The sequence below is a fragment of the Sarcophilus harrisii genome, chromosome 2 (assembly GCF_902635505.1).
Source record: "Sarcophilus harrisii chromosome 2, mSarHar1.11, whole genome shotgun sequence".
In the NCBI taxonomy this organism is placed as follows: domain Eukaryota; kingdom Metazoa; phylum Chordata; class Mammalia; order Dasyuromorphia; family Dasyuridae; genus Sarcophilus; species Sarcophilus harrisii.
This window is the reverse complement of record NC_045427.1, coordinates 661,659,503-661,674,753: the sequence shown is the minus strand read 5'-3', so window position 1 is coordinate 661,674,753 and position 15,251 is coordinate 661,659,503.

The window sequence follows — 15,251 nt, the reverse complement described above, 5'->3', positions numbered from 1 at the left end:
TTAAGGGATGCCCAGGAGAGAAACCCTGAGGAAGATTATGTCCCCAAAACAAATCCAATTAAAGCCGCAGACAAAACTCTCCTGGAGAGCAGGCAGATTTCGCTGATCTTTGTATCCCTATCATCTAGTACTGTCCCTGGTAGACACTGGGACCTTCACCCATTTTTAATGAATCCCTTGTGCTCCCATTGACACCCCCCCTTGAGGAGGGGTGAGCTGCTTGCTGGCATACCTGCCACACTCCTGAGCCTTACATTACAGATGCTGTCAGTTCCCTGAATTCCCTGAATTGTGGGGTGCCTTATTACATCCTGCTCCAGTCCTGAGACTGGGTATCCGAATGTCTCCTGTGGCAATGGGAAGATTGTCCTGAGAACGGACCCTTTTGTCTCCAACTTGTCCCTCTCATCAGCACGTCCTCCCCAGGCAGGACGGCTTCCTAATTTCTGTGCCTCTCATACTCAGATGCAAAGGCACGCTGGGATGGACATGCAGAGGAATCGTCGGGTTCACTCAGTTCTCTCTCTCCTCTCTTGCCAAGTACACATTCTTGCTGCTATCAACAAGAGCCCAACTAGCCTCATTTCCTTCCTCCTCATCTCCATGTTGTTGACATTCTCCCAGCTTGCAAATTACAGGATTTCATACTAAATTCTGTTCCAAGGAGGAAGCTACAACCCACAGGACTTGATTCTACCCCTTTACTGGTGTTAGAGTCAGCAGAAACTCATACTTAGATGCAGGGTGAGGAGCTAGAGGCTACTATCTCTTGGGCCCTGAAAAAATGGGCTGCTGCTACTGGGGCTGTATCCCAAGGAAATCATAAAGGCACTCGCACAAAAATGTTTGCAGCGGCTCCTTTGTGGTAGCAAAGAACTGGAAAATGAATGGATGCCCACTGATGGGGGAAATGGCTGAACAAGTTGTGGTCCACGAAGCTTATAGATTATTATTGTTCTATAAGAAATGATAGACAAGCTGGTTTTAGAAAGGCCTGGAAAGATTTATACAAACTGATGCTGAGGGAAACAAGCACAACCAGGGATACATCATACACAACAGCAAGCTCGTGCGATGACCAACTGGGAAAGACTCAGTTCTTCTCAGTGGGTCAGTGATCCAAGGTAATCTCAATAAACTTTATGACAGAAACCCCATCTGCATCCAGAAAAGGAAATATGGAGATTGAATGTTAATCAATACATGCTAAATTCACTTCTTTTTTCTGTATTTTTCTCTCCTGTGGTTTTATTCCTTTTGTTCTGATTTTTCCCTCCCAACATAATTCATAAAGAAATGTGTTTTTAAAAAGTTAAGAAAAAGAAAAAATGGGCTATGCCATTTTTTAGCCTGAAGAGTGAGCATCCATAAATAGAGTTTTGTGGAGTAATCAAAGAAAATTTACCAGTTGGGTTAGCATAGTTTCTAAGAAAGATTGTACATTATTAAAGATGCTAATGAAAAGATACCCAATTCTGAAGGAACTGTATGAGCAACAAATGATACTCCCTCACACAGAAAATCAGGGTAAGATCCTGCTTGAGTAAGAACCTGGGCGCTTCCGTTAAGATGGCCAAGAGAAGAGTTACGGCTGAGCCTAAGAAATAGGTTAAAGAAAGTAAAAGACAAAAAAGAGGGAAAATGCTGGAGAACATCACATGAAAAACTCCAGGGGGAATGGGGGGGGGAACAGAATACAGGAGAAGTAAGAAGGGCAAAAGCTCCTGTGGCATAAGAGACCACCCAGAAAAAAATGCAGAAGAGAGTTCTGAGGCAACTGCGTAAACTCAGCGCCCTCTTCCCTTGCGATTAGAGCATGAAGGAAGCCTCAAGGGTAAGGTTCAGAGCTGCAGCAGTCAGACGTCCTCTGCACCTATATGGGGAGCCCTGGTGATTAGGGGTCCCCCAGGCTGCCTACAGAGGGGGTGAAATGAGCCAGATCAGAAAACCAAGCAGGATAGAGCCCCCCAAAAGCTGTCAGGAGAATAAAGCCTCTTTGGGACCATGGTTTTCTGGCCTAGGCAAGACAATGAGGAGGAGGGCCAAACCATCCCAGGATCTCTGCCAAGAAAGCCCCCAACGGGCTCATAGAGAGTCAGACATACGGAAATGGCAGAGTGCAAGCTCCTTGTGGGCAGGAGCTGTCGCTCTTTTTTCATGTTTGTATCCCTAGATACTTAATAAAAGCACTGCTTAATAAAAGTTTACTGATTGGGACCCTGCACCCTAAGGAAGGGAGCCAGGTGATACGTGGGATAGGGTACCAGGTCTTGGGTCAGAAAGACTCCTCTCCCCGAGTTCAAATGTAGTCTCAAATATCAACTGTGTGATCCCAGCCAAGTCATTTTGCCTCAGTTTTCCCATCTGTAAAATGAGCTGGAGAAAGAAATGGCCAACCACTTCAGTGTCTCAGCCAGGAAAACCCCAAACGGGATCATGACAGTTGGGACAATACTGAAACACAATTGAACAACAACCCTACAAGGGCCGAAGAGCCCATGGTCCAGCCCTGTTGAATAACCCTGGGAGTCCTAGTGAGCTCTGTGTGGGAACCCCAGGGTTCCAAGAAGCAGAAAAAGGCTGAACCCTGGGCACTGGGACAGTGCTGCAAAGGCATTAAAAGGGGACAGAACGTCCTCCAGGGAATGGCAAATTTGGCAGGAGCCCAGGGTGCTTGGGGGAGACAGATGGGCTCTAAGCCCGGAGACCGGGACAGGGCGTTCATTGGAAAGGGCTTTAAAGGCTCCTCAGGGACTTGGCAAATGATCTCAAAGGCAAGAAGGCACAGCAGCCCCAACACTGCCTGGGACAGTGACAGGACTAGATTGCCCTAGAAATACCCGTCTATTTATTAGTTGTGGGGAGGAGGGACTCAGGAGGGAAAAGAAGTTTCTCTTTGTGGCTTTTTTCTTTGTTCTCTATTACAAGTTTCATTTATGAATGCTCTTGGCAGGAGAAGCCCCTCCTCGGTCTCACCCCAAGCTTCCTGTAAACCCATTTCCCAGAGGCTGCAGTTCACAAAATCACATCAGCAAACAGCTCCGGACCACTTTGTTGCACAGTAGGTTGGGAATAGGGAAAATGGGAACGATGATTTGTGTCCCCTAACCTCCAGTCAAATGGAGGTTTAAGTAGCTTGCTCAAACAGCTGGTTACTTACTGAGGTAGAATTGGAACTCAGATCTCTCTAACTCCAGGTTCAGCACTCTATCCACTGCACAACCTAGTATCTTAAAAGGTTAGAGGTTATTCTCTATAATATGTGGGTACAATGTATATAATAAAGTTTCTTATATATTATAGATAGAATGTATGATAAAGTTTATTATCTAAAATATATAGATAGAATGTATATAATAAAGTTTCTTATATATTAAAGATAGAATGTATGATAAAGTTTATTATCTAAAACATATAGATAGAATGTATATAATAAAGTTTCTTATCTATAATATATAGCTAGAATGTATATAATAAAGTTTCTTATATCTACTATATAGCTAGAATGTATGTAATAGTTTCTTATCTATAATATATAGCTAGAATGTATATAATAAAGTTTATTATATCTACTATATAGCTAGAATGTATATAATAAAGTTTCTTATCTATAATATATAGCTAGAATGTATATAATAAAGTTTCTTATCTATAATATATAGCTAGAATGTATATAATAAAGTTTATGATATCTACTATATAGATAGAATGTATATAATAGAGTTTCCTATCTATAATATATAGATAGAATATATATAATAAAGTTTATGATATCTACTATATAGATAGAATGTATAAAATAAAGTTTATTATCTATAATATATAGATAGACTGTATATAATAAAATTTCTTATATCTACTATATAGCTAGAATGTATATAATAAAGTTTCTTATATAGAATATATAGAATATATGTAATAAAGTTTATTATATCTATTATATAGATAGAATACATGTAATAAAGTTTATTATATATAGTATTTAGATAGAATATATACAATAAACTTTCTTATATATAATATATAGATAAAATGTATATGATAAAATTTCTTATATAGAAGATAGAATATATATAATATAGAATGTATATAATGTATACATTATACATTAGAATGTATACAGTATATAGACTGTATATAACAAAGTTTCTTATATATAATATACGATAAAATTTCTTATGTATAGTATATAGATAGAATATATATAATAAAGTTTCTTATATATAATATATAGATAGAATGTATATAATAAAGTTTCTTACATATAATAAAATATATAATGAAGTTTATTATATCTACTATATAGATAGAATATATGTAATTAAGTTTCTTTTATATAATATTTAGATAGACTCTATATAATAAAGTTTCTTATATATAATATATAGATAAAATATATATGATAAAGTTTATTATATATTATATGACTAGAATATATAATAAAGTTTATTATATATAATATATAGCTAGAACAAATATAGATATAAGAAATACAATAAAGTTTATTTTATATAGATATAATATATAATAAAGTTTATTATAAAAATATGAAATGGGGAGGAGGCACAAAAGGGGGCCCGATCCTTAGAGCATTGCCGATGTTCTCTGGGGCCCCATATCCACGTGGAGGCTTGGAGAGGCCCCCATGATGAGAGTCTACCCCAGTTGCAATCAAGTACAGAAGATGTCCTTTGACAAACACCGGCCCGATCAAATAGCAAAGTAATCCAGGGACGTCTGGAAAGCAAGCTCATTCAGAGCTGTGCTGCCCTCCAGAAATGAATGGTGGGAGGCAATATTTAGTAGTCACCATTCTAAGTCCCTAGGGACTGAGTGGGCTCATGGGGAGGGACTATTCTTCTGTCTTCATTCTACTTTCCATCAGCAAAGGGGTCACAGCCAGAGATCAGTGCAGGGGATGGCAGGGACATATTACCTGGTTGAGAGATCGTGGAGGAGCGCCCTCCCAAGCCCACGGGGCCCCTCTAGGACACTGAGAAGTAGGCAAATTCTGGGGACCCTCCAGCCTACGGACTCTTAAGTGCAGTTGGGAGAGTGAACCAGAGCCCCAAGCTAGATGTAGCCAGATTTGAAGAAGTACCTCCCCCTCCCAAATCAACATCCTGAGCTAACTGTCCACCGGCCCTCTCCTCAAGGCCACCCTTCTCGAGGGGACCAATGGGGCTGTGAAATCCTGGAAACCCATACCTGAGGACTGGAACCCTGTTCTTACGGCGCCGGTATGAAAGATAGTGACTGATCTTAGCTACTATGGGGTTCTGCCCCGCACTGTTTGCCTTCCGCTTGATTTTGCCCAAAGACAGAGGCTGGGGAGCCAATGAAAAGAGTGGCCAGGCTTTGAGATGGAGCAGGGTTCCAAGGGTGGGTGTCCACAAAGCTTGGTTTTTCCTGTGGGTGAGCTACTGCTCTTCCTCCCACTCCTTGCCAGGAAATGTGGATGAGGAAGTAAGGATCATGAATCCGGGAACGATTCGACGTCCTCCCTCTCTGGGCTCCCGAATCAGAGGAGGGGAGTCTTCCTAGAAGTCAAGCTTAGAAAGACATGTGGGTGGCAGGCCAGCAGAGACTGCTTCCCCTTTTTTTCAGCAAAGGTCTGCAAAAAACCAGGAACACAAACTCCCAAGATCCTTGGAAGCAAAAGCTTCTGGGTCGGCTTTCTGCAAAACGTGGGTGGAGAGCAAGGGAGATGTGGACAGTCTGAGTCCCACCACCCAGCCCCAGTCAAGACCACATGGTCCTCTGACTCCCACATGAGGGAAAATGAGGAGAAATGGACCGCCCTCATCCCGAACCCTCATCGGAGGGCTGGGTGAGCCAGAGAAGGCTGGGAAAATCGAATGGGGCCCACGGCGCATCCCTTACCTTCTCACCTGGCCGTTGAGGGCCACATACACTCCCTGGAGTCCCTAGGATGATCAGCCTCCCGTCCCTCAGGACTCCAGAAGCCCAGAGGTTTCCTCACTGTGGGCATCTCCAGAAGTTCTGCCGGTGTGAGACCGGCCCAAGGTGCTTCAACAGAGAAGAGCACAAGTCCTGGGGCAAAGGTCCTCATGGAATCCCTTCTGGGGCACTTCTTGGCTGGGGTGGGGGGTCAGTGGAGAATAGACACAGCATCCCTCACCGGGACAGAAGCCAGGTCCTTGTCCACCCTGGGGGGCGAGAGCCTGAAAAACGCCGAGTGGTTTCAGAGAGGCCAGAGAGACCGACAGGACCCGATGCTGAGAGAAGGGACAGAGCTAAGAGACCGTGGCGCACGACAACGAGACTATTCGGTCCCGGTTCTGATGGACCACTCGGGCCAGTTCTGGTGCTCTTGGGACGGAGGGAGCCATCCCCACCCAGAGAGGCCGGTGGGAGCCGAGCGGAGCCACAACTCAGCCCCTTCACTCTCTGTTACTCTGCTTGTTTTTCTTTCTCATTTGTCCCCTTTATGATCTGGTTTTTCTTATGCAGTGAGACAAACAGTTTAGGAGCGGCTCATTTTTGACCTCTATTGGATTATCTGCTGTCTGGAGCAGGGGGGAGGGGAGAGGGAAGGGAGAAAAATCTGGGATACAAGGGGTTGCAAGGGTGAATGCTGAAAACTGCCAGATTCTGAAAAAGAAAAGGCTTTTAGCTTAATACAGCTGAGTAAATGTAAAAAAAGAAAAAGCTCTGAATTGTACAGATGTGGTCGCTCCTCCCCCACATGTTATCAAGCCAGGCTTGCTGACCTCACCTCTCCTCTGAAACCAGGCCCCTGGTGCGGACCCTCATCACCCCGCACCCAGGCTCGGGCAGGGGCAGCTAGTGGGGCTGCCTGCCTTTCCCCTGGGCCAGTTATCTCCCCCCTCGCCCTTACCTCTCTCATTCTTTCTCTCTGTCTCTGTGTCTCTCTCACACCCACACACCCACACACCCCACTCAATAAGCCCCAGGGGCTCCCTGTGCCCTCTGGGATCAGATACAGAGTCCAAGCCCTCCAGCTTACAAGCCCTTGCCAGTTTCCTTAGCCCTTGCCCTCTCCCAGCCCCCATCCCTCGGACTCTGGCGCCCCGGCTGCTCCCCAAACAAGCGCTGCCATGTCCCAGCTGCGGGCATTTTCTCTGGCCTGACTCCCAACCTCCCCAAAGTTCCCGCTAAAATCCTCACCCTGTCTTACACCCACGGGCCAGGCGGTGATCTCCTGTTTCCCTACAGAGACTTCTTTGCCGGCTCCCCCACTAGGCTGCTCAACATCAAGGACCTTCTTTTGCCTCTTTGCCTCCATAGCCATTTGCACACTCCCCTGTACACAGTAGGTGCTTAATAAGTGACTATCGGCCGACTGGGTGATTGACCGCCCTGAGGGTGCCCAGGAAAGCAAAAGTGGCTACTAAGGGATCAGGTTTGCCGCCCACGAAGCCTAAAGCTGAGGGGGCCGACGGAGCAGGTGACAGAATGGCACAAAGAGCCCTTTGTCACAGTCTGGAGGGCCCTGGGCTGACCCCGCCTCGGTGCCTTCCGGCCTGCCCACCTGTGGGTGAGTCCCCAAGATCCCTCCTTTCCACAGAGGAGACCAGCGCATGGCCTCCAAAGTGCTCCTGTGTGGAGGCCCATGAGGAGGGGCCAGTAAAACGCAGCCTTGAATCCTTGCCGTCGGACCAGGCCTCCCCCCCACACCCCGATGGCCTTCGGTCCACTCGCGTGTGCCATGGGTACGGAGAAGCAGCCTGGCAGATCCTCTCCAGACTTCCGCTCTCCACGAGGGTCAGAGAACGCATGGGAGCTGGGGTGGGGGGGAAGTTAGGGGCAAAATGGAGCCCGGCCCCTGGAAGCCAGCGCGCTTCCCTCCCTGAGAGAGGCTAGCTGGGGCTCGGGGAAGAGCTGAAGCCCCCCGTGGGCCCGCCTAGTGACCCTCGGACAACAAACACGGGGTCTGTGGCACTCGAGGCCAGCCTGGGAACCCTTCCCCTGAGGCAAGGTGTCTCGGGCCAGGAGAGCTTCCAAAGCTCCCAGAGGCCAGAAGGTGAAATCCGGGCCAGGGGCTCCCCACATCCCTGGGCTCGCCCTCTCGGCCGAGACTCGGCCTGCCCCGAGATCTCCTGCCCCTGCCGGCTCCCTCCGCCCTCACCCTGGGCAGACAGCACCACCTGGTGACTGGTGTGGGGAGCTCTCTGACCCGGATCGTTGGCCCGCCTCTCGCTGTTGCATCCAACTTCAAGACCTCATGGAGTGTCTTCTTGGCAAAATGATTTGCCATTTCCTCCTCCACCCACTTTACAGATGAGCAAATGGAGGCAAGCAGGGCTTTGCCCAGAGTTGCAGAGCTAGTGAGTGTCGGAGGCTGGATTTGAACTCAGTCAAAGGAGGCCTCCTGATTCCAGGCCTGGTGCCCTGTGCATCCCGGCCACCAGCTGCCCACCGTTTTTTGGTTTCCCCCAGAGGGGTCCTCCCCTTACTGTGCTGCCCTCCTGCTTCACAGACTTCCTCATCCCCTTCCCGTTTTCTGTCCATCTTCCACCTCTCCTCATTTCACGCTATGGAGCCAAGAATGGGTCACATGTAGAGGCACCAGAGCCTGGACCATCATCACTGGCTGCCATCCCTGCCCCCGCCAGCCCCGGTGCCGCCATCCCGCCATCCACCCAGAAAGCCGCCGGCAATGCCACGACCCATTCCCAGAGCACCCTGCCCAGGGCAGGCCCGAAGTCCTGGGAGCCAAGCAAGAGCAGGGGAGACAGAAGCAGATCCCCTTCCATCAGGCTCCTTGGAGAGAACTCCCACGGGGCAAAGGGGCCGACCTTCCTCACTTCCGCCCCCAACAACTGCTGCCCAACTGCCCCAGCGCCAGCAGCCCCCTCGCCCCCACCAGCATCAATCCTGCCTAGCACCCTCAGTCACACTCCAGGGAAGTGATTCGCCCCACAACCAGGGCAAGATCAGATTCGAACTCGGACTTCCTGACTCCAAGCCTGGCACTCCCTCTGTGCCACCTCACTACCCGTTAGTCTGGGGTCCTTTTGCACATCTGTCCGGTGATTCTGAAAATCTGCTTGGAGCGTGGTACGGTAGCTGGCACCAAGTAGGCACTGAATACCTCCTCCCACGGTTACTGAACCCGGCGTCCCCCAGACCCAGGTCCCAGAGATCCAGGGAAGAGGAGAGGACCCATCCGAACACGTGTTTGTAGCCAATTGTTCTGTGCTGGCAAAGAGCTGAAAGCCGAAGCGGGGGCCATTAGGTAAAGAATGGATGAATACATCGGCAAATGAATGGACCCGGGCTCTCCTGGGCAGCAAGAATGAATAGTAAAATAGTATAATAGCAAAATGGATGGTCTGAAAGGAAACAGGGATGTTCTCCGGGAATGGACGCGAAGCACAGAGAGAAGAACGTATACAGTAAAGAAAAAACCCAGCTTTGAAAGGCCTCTGACCCAGACAATGAGCCAAGCTCTCTACCTCCAGAGAGAACTGAGGAACTCTGAGTGCAGCTGGAAGCAGGGTTTTTTCCTTTTACTTCTTTTTGTTGCTTTATCTTGTGTTTTCTTTTGCAACACGACAAATAAGGACATCTGTTTGACAAGACCTCGTGTGGATAATCAAAATCAAATTGCCTTTCTTCTTGAGGGGAGAAAGGAGAATGAAAATGGAACTCAAAAAAAAAAAAAAAGATTGTTTTAAAAATGATACATGTAATTGGGAAATATTTAATGAAATAAAAATAATTTTTGACAAAGGAAAGATGAGAACTTTAATCCATGTAATGACTAACCCCAGAGGAGAGTTTGTTGGTTAGGGGATTTGTCTGCCCCTGGGGAGTGCTGATCCCAAGAAGCTGGTGCAAGGAGAGACAGGGAAGCAGCCCACAGAGTTCAGGAGGCCAGGCCAGCTAGGCTGGGATGATTCAAGGCTATTCCAATAGACTTGTGATGGAGAGAGCCATTTGCATCCAGAGAGAGGGCTGTGGATGGATCACAATGTAGTATTTTCACCCTTTTTTGTTCTTTGCTTTTTTCTTCTCATTTTTTTTTTTTCCTATTTGATCCAATTTTTGTTGTACAGCATGATAAATGTGGAAATGCATTGAGAAGAATTGCACAAGTTTAACCTATATTGGATTATTTGCTGTTTGGGGAGGGGAGGGAGGAAAATTTGGAACACAGAGTTTTGCAAGGGTGAATGTTGAAAAATATCTTTGCATGTATTTTGAAAAATTAAAAAAAATTTTAAATTTCTATTATTACATTAAAAAAGAAAGAAAGAAAGAAAATCCCAGCTCACCCCAAGCATAAACACAATAACTGAAGTAGAGCGAGGATACCATCCCTTCATTCTCTCTTTTACTCAGGATTTTACTCAGGTTTTAAGAAACGCATCTGGAGGTGTTTGTTTCTGATTTGTTCCACTTGACTTTCTAAATTTCAGGTGCCAGCTGTGATCTTCATGAACGAGACCAGAAAGCTTGAAAACAGGATGAATGTTAAGCTATCCCTACATGCCTGGTATAAATCCCACTGGATCACGGGGTATTTTATCCAATTATTCTACTGAGTAATTGAATACTGAATATGAAAATTTATTTTATTGAATTAAAAAAAAGAAAATTTGTTTGGAAGAAAAAAAATCCAAGAATATCAAAGTAACCAATGGGAAAAAATGTGTAAAAGATAAAAATTGCAGATTAAAAAAAATTCTCAGTAGTATTTTTCCAAATACAGGTAAAGATAATTTCCAATATTTATTTTCGTAAGACTGTGTTCCAAATCTTTCTACTTCCCCCCACCCACCCCTTACCTCCGATATTTCAAATTCAAAATCGAAGAATTCGATATTTGGTAAATTTTATTGGGAAAAGAAGTATGGCAAAAACTGCTCATAGACCAATACTTTACACCATTTTGAGAGAAATGATTATTAATGATTTAGGGAAGTTCGGAGTTCCCCCTTTCTTTTTTCTCTTCAAGACCTCAAAGTTCAGTTTCCCCTCTGACACAAGCCAAACGTACAGAAAATCTCTACAATTCCCCTCAATCTGGCTCTCTTGGAACCGGATCCTTCTGCTAGAAAACCAAAGGGTGGGGGTGGTCACAGTATAGAGATAGTTTCTCTGTCCAAGAGTGACATGATGTCACTCTCAGCCCTCATTTTAACGTAGCTCACCTCCCATCATGTTAATCGAGCAGAGTTAATTCTCATTCCTCTTCCAAAAGAATACATAAGCCCTGAACCTGCCTCTAGGATGGCCAGTGAAATAAGCATCCTTTTAATAATAATCTTGGCCTTAATAATAAAATGACTAAATTACCCAGAAACCAGATTCCTGAATTTTTTAATTGCCACAATTTACCAGGATAAGATCACAATGGTTACATGCCCTAGATATAAAGAGGGATTACAAGAAAACTAGAAGAATATGCAACAAATTACTTAGACTTCTGGATAGGTGAACAATTTATGAATAAACAAGAGATAGGAAATTAGATTAAATCAGATAATTTCAATCATGTTAAATTTTAAGTTTTTCCACAAATAAAACAGATGTAGCCAAGGTCAGAAGGAAAGCAGAATATTGGGGGGGGGGGGAGATAGAAATTTTCTTATATGGAAATGCTTGTTTTATTCCATAAACTAAAGATAAAATGGATAAAGTATCCCTAAGCATTCAAAAAGATCCAGGATGAGTACAGCCTGCCAGCTTGGCAGGGAAGTTGGGAGGAGTCAAGGTGCCCGACACTTGAATTTCTTGTCTGGGACTGTGGTGGGGAGAGGTTGGATTTGGAACTGAGATCGCATATGGACGGGAACCCAGCTAAACTATGCCCCTAGTCCCTTCCCCAAAGACTGAGGAAGCCAAAGGGGGAAAGGAAAGTCTGTCTCCTACAGACTGGGGGAGCAAGTTTGTAGCTTAGTGATTATACCTTTGAAGCCCTTTTAACAGCTGAGCCATCAGAAGTTAAATGGAGCCGGGTACAAGCTCAACTCCCTCCATTTGGGGGACCAGCATCGGGGCTCACTTATAACAGGAGAACAAAAGCCCCCGCCCAGTTTTGTTTTGAAGATCAAACGAGCTACCCCTTTTGCAGTATGAATGACTGATGACCCAGTCAGGACCATCACGGGAAGCTCTGGGCTTCAAAGGTATAATCACTAAGCTACAAACTTGCTCCCCCAGTCTGTAGGAGACAGACTTTCCTTTCCCCCTTTGGCTTCCCCCCCCCCCCCCCCCCCCCCCCCCCCCCCCCCCCCCCCCCCCCCCCCCCCCCCCGTGGCCTCCTTTGGTGGTTCTCAGAGGAGTTCACGCTGCCCAACCTGATGAAGTCTTTAGAAGGCTTAAGTGGAGACACAAGGAAGCTGTTTCTCCCACCAGAGGCAGCTAGGGGGCAGACAGTGGTAAATGCTGGGCCTGGAGACCCGAGTTCAAATTCAGATACTAACTAGGTGACCAACCAAATCACTTTATCTGCCTTCAACTGTAAAATGCAGACAATTCCTACTGGAGGGTGCTCAGGGTGCTTGTGAAAAGGAACCAATCTTTAGAAAGTGCCTGGCATTCAGTGCTTCTGTCTTTCCCTCCTCCTGGTACAGAGCTTCTCAGCCCAGCCCAGGCACTGCCCCCAGCGCCAAACCCAGCTCCCCAAGGCTGGAGCAGCCAGTCCAGCACAAAATGGGCTCTGGAGGGACTGCTCACGTAATGGGACGACTGACCTCCCAGAAAGGTCCAGCCCTCCGGAACCAGCCATCTAGTCCCCAGCCATTCAAGGTCGCCGCCACACGGCTTATGTTTAAGCCAACCCTCCCCAAGGCCAACAGAACCCATGGGGAAGGAGGGAAGGCTGGGAAGGCCTTAGAGCGGTCACCCTCAAGGATACCTCGGACTGGGGAGAGATCCCCAGCCCCAAAGACATCCTTGCAAGCTGGACAACTTAGGAGAGCTCCCCCCGGCTTTCTCCTCCCCTCTGCCCCCCCCCCCAAGATGGGCACGGCCTCAATTTTAGCTCCTTTGCAAAGTAAGGAGAAAGGAGGGGAAGGAGAGGTCAGTCAACTCACACTCATTCCCTTCCAAATGGCGAGCACACACTCCCTCACATCTCTTCAATCTCTCCTTCCCCTCCTACTCAACCAATTCCAGAAGGGGTGGGATTAATTTGGGGCCACTGCCGCCTGGAGCAGGGCCCGCTTCAAGCCTTAATCCCGATCTCACCTCTCAAAGGGCCCCATCCCGGAACACCCTGAAGGACTCCCAAGACTTGAGGGAAAGGCTTCTTTCGAATTTTATTGATGAGACCAGCTGGCCTGCTCCTGGGTCCTTCCCACCCCACCCCCACCTGGCCCTCCCGCCCCACCCCACCTGTCCTTCCCCCTTTGCCCCCTCCTCCCCCGCCCCAATCCGGATTCAGCAGCTGGGCCAGAAAGTCAGGGGCCCTGGCCGGCAGCCGGGGCCACTGCCGATGTGGGCGGCCACAGGGGGCCGGTTTGTGGGATTCTGTCCGGGACACTGCGCTGTTCCCGATTCCCCGAATCCAGGCAAATTCCCGAGGGCCCCGGGCCTGGGTTCCCAGGGAGCTCACGAACACACTAAAAGGGGCCCTTCTCCAGACACCCTGGTGCGGGCGCAGCGGAGCCACGGAAGCTACACATAAGCTAGGGGACAGACGAAGCCCCAGTTCCCCGAAGCGTTCCCCAGGAACCCTTCGAGGTCTTCCCCGTAAAAGAAGCGGACCAGCCCCCGCCAGCCCCTCTGCTGCCGCAGCCAGGCCTCCTGCGCCCGCACCAGGGTGTCCGAGATGCGGTCCGAGAGCAGGCTCGCGCCCTCCAGCAGCCCCACTCCCCTCAGCACGAAGCGGACGAAGGCCAGCACGGCCGCCACCCGGCCCCAGTTGGTGGGGCCGCCGCTGAACGCGTCTCTCGTGATCCGGACCAAGGTCCGAGGCCAGACTCGGCGCTGCTGGGCCAGTCGCCGCATCAGGTCCTCGAAGACGCCTTTGTGCCGCAGCTGCAGGTCCCCCCCGACGGCCTTAAGGGTGTTGATGCACAAGGCCGGGAGTCGACAACGTGAGGAGGCGTTAGAAGGGAGGCGAGGGCGGGAGCCGGGGCCGCCGCGGGGGGCGGGCTCTAGGTCGGGGCGGCGGCGGCCACGGGGGCCCCCCGAGCTGCCCTCGGGGCCTCGGCCGCTTCCCGCGCGGCCGTTGGGGCTGGGCCCCCAGGAGCCGGGACAGCTGTGGCCCCTGCCGTGGGTGAAGCGGTAGGCCCGGCCCAGGAGGTAATTCCCGATCACCAGTCTGGAAATGCACTGGAGCGATTCGGCGGCCGGCTCTGGCCGGGCCTGCCACGTCGAAGGAGGGGCGCTCCGAGAGCCCCCGAGGGCCTCAAGCTCGTTCTCCGGGGAGCAGAGGGTCCAGGGCTCGCTGCTGCCACTCGGCCCGGCCTCGAGGGGGGAACGCCCCGATTCCCCTGAAGCCGCGTTGCTGCAGTTGCGGTCAGGGAGGCGGCTGGAAGGATTGGGAGGGGAGAGGAGAGGGGAAAGGAGAGGGAAGAGGAGAGGGGAGAGGAGTGGGACTGGGAGAAGGGGTGTCCGCCTAAGAGAGCTGGTCCCCGAGTCAGAGCTGCTCCCCGAGTCAGAGCTGGTCCCCGAGTCAGAGCTGCTCCCCGAGTCCCGGCTGCTCCCCGAGTCAGAGCTGCTCCCCGAGTCAGAGCTGCTCCCCGAGTCAGAGCTGCTCCCCGAGTCCCGGCTGCTTCCCGAGTCAGAGCTGCTCCCCGAGTCAGAGCTGCTCCCCGAGTCCCGGCTGCTCCCCGAGTCAGAGCTGCTCCCCGAGTCAGAGCTGCTCCCCGAGTCAGAGCTGCTCCCAAAGTCCAGGCGCCTCCTGGGAATCTGCGGAGGCTCCATTCTGACACCTAGAGACGCGCCGGGGGCTCCCACACCTCTTCAGCTCCCGGAAGCCCCCGGGCCCCACCCCCCACCCCCGCGCTTCACCTGAAGCCCCGGGCACAGGTGCCCCTCCAGCTGGAAGCCTCAGCCCTTGGCTGCAGAAAGTGGAGGGCTCATTGTGTGATTGGCTCCTCCAAGGCCGGAGCCCAGCGGGCTGGGAAGGCTCTGAGCAGGGCGTGGGGAAGCCCGGAGCAGGGCTCTTCCTTAGACCCGGGCCTATTCAGCCTTTTCCACTAGGGACTCCTTTTCTCCCGAGAAATGTTGCCACGCGGCTCCGGGTGCAAAGGAATCTAAAGTGGGCGGACAAATCCAATATCTGATAATAAACCTGAAAGAAGTGG